The sequence below is a fragment of the Palaemon carinicauda genome, chromosome 18 (assembly GCF_036898095.1).
Source record: "Palaemon carinicauda isolate YSFRI2023 chromosome 18, ASM3689809v2, whole genome shotgun sequence".
NCBI classification, from domain to species: Eukaryota; Metazoa; Arthropoda; class Malacostraca; order Decapoda; family Palaemonidae; genus Palaemon; species Palaemon carinicauda.
In genome coordinates, this window is record NC_090742.1 from 25,045,558 (window position 1) to 25,048,057 (window position 2,500).

The following is a 2,500-nucleotide window of genomic DNA, read 5'->3' on the forward strand; positions in this document are numbered from 1 at the left end:
TGCTGAGTCCCCTACTGCTGCCACCTCCGCGGTCATCTAAGGCACCGGAGGAAGCAGCAGGGCCTAGATGAGTAGATGAATAAAATTAATCTCGACGTGTTGCCCTTTAATGACATCGAAAACTGAATATTGATGTCATTTCGTAATCTTTTGTCTGGGAGGATCTTTTAGGTACCTAAATGTTAACATTATTATTATTTATTACTATTTATTATTATTATTATTATTATTATTATTATTACCCACAAACTTACCACCCCTTGTTAGAAAACCAGTATGCTATAAGCACAAGGGCTCCAACTGGGATAAATAGCCCAGTGAGGAAAGGAAATAAATGAACTGTTTGAGAAGTCATAAATATATAATATAAAATATTTTGATAGTAACTAAATTATTTATATAAAAAATTTGCTTCCCAGAGGCATTTATAGACAATTAATCTGCATTTCTGGCCAAAGATGAATTAATAGAAATCATGACTCAAAGACTAAAAGAAAATCAGGTCTGTGTCTTGAAATCAGATAGCAAAAAAATGTTAACATTATTATTATTATTAATCTTATTTTTATAAGATGATGAATCAATAAAAATCATGACTCAAAGACTAAAAAAAAATAAAAAATGTTAACATTATTATTATTATTATTATTATTATTATTATTATTATTATTATTATTATTATTATTATTATTATAAGATGAGGAATCAATAAAAATCATGACTCGAAAAAAAAAATTTGAATTTATTATTATTATTATTATTATTATTATTATTATTATTATTATTTTCATAAGATGATGAATCAATAAAAATCATGACCCGAAGACTTAAAAAAAAAAAATTTAACATTAGTATTATTAAAAAAAAAAAAAAAAAAAAAAAAAAAAGAAGATTCCTGTCTCCTCTTGTGAGTATCGAATGGCCTCGTGAAATGTAACTGGTCTGTGGCCTGCGATTTTTGTAGCCATCGCAAAGTCTTGCTCATAATCTGCCGCGTTCCCTCTTCATTCCTCTCGACTCCGCCCGAGCACTTCACTTCGAGCTGCAGGATAGCCTTGGAGAGCCCTCGGCGCCTCTCCTCTTCTGTCATGCGAGAGGCCTTTCACTTTTCTATTCAGGGAAAAAGCGAATTTTTTTTATCTTTTAATTTTTACGCTAAAGTGTTTAACCGCTTCCGCTTCGTTTGATGCGGAAACAGTGTAAATATTGATGATAAAAATTGATAGAACTTAGATAAAAATCGCTCGCTCTCTCTCTCTCTCTCTCTCTCTCTCTCTCTCTCTCTCTCTCTCTCTCTCTCTCTCTCTCTCTCTCTCTCTCTCTCTCTCTCTCTCTCTCTCTCTCTCTCTCTCTCTCTCTGTTTATCATGGATAATGCATGCTAAAATTATACGATGTGGCTCTTCTTCGGGCACTAGAATTACATGACTTTTTACATATAATTCCTGTTTGAAGAACATGATTTCGAGCATTCATATTTTGATATATTTTCTGAAAAGGAGGAATATATTACTGCTTTCGTTTCCTCCTAACATGTTTTAACAACATATTAATATACTCAATGAAAACTGACATGTAAAACACACTTTTATGTTCTTACATTTGTAGAAATTTATACATTTGTATATTATCGGTAGTAGGTTGGCCAAGACACAAACCACCCGTTGAGATATTGCCGCTAGAGAGGTATTGGGTCCTTTGACGGCCAGACAGTACTACCTTGGATCCCTCTCTCTGGTTACTGCTCATTTCATCTTTACCAACACATACACAAAATAGTCTAGCCTATCCCTTACACATTTTCTTCTTTCCTCATACCTTTGACAACACTGAAATTACCAAACAATACTTCTCTCAAGAGGTTAACAGCTACCCTGCCTGTAATTGTTCAGTGGTCACTTACCTCTTTGTAAGGGTAGAAGCGACTCTTTAGCTATGGTAAGCAGCTCTTCTAGTAGGACACTCCCAAAATCAAACCATTGTTCCCTAGTCTTGGGTAGTGCCATATCCTCTGTACCATGGTCTTCCACTGTCTTGGGCTAGAGATCTCTTGCTTGAGGTTACACTCGGGCACACTAATCCATCTTGTTTCTCCTCCTCTTGTTATTTTGAAGATTTTATAGTTTATTTATGAAAGATTTATTTTAATGTTAGATTGTTCTTAAACTTCTCTTGTAGTTTATTTCCTCTCCTCACTGGGTTATTTTCCCTATGGGAGCCCTTAGACTTATAACATCTTGCTTTTCCAACCAGGGTTGTAGCCTAGCAAATAATAGTAATAATAATAATAATACTGATAATAATGATAATGATGATGATGATAGTATATTATTAATTATTATTTAATAATATTAATATTTAATAATGTTAATATTGATATTTGATAATGTTAATATTAATATTTAATGATGTTAATATTAATTTTTAATAATATTAATATTAATATTTAATAATAATATGTATATTAATATATAATAATAATAATGACAATGACAATGACA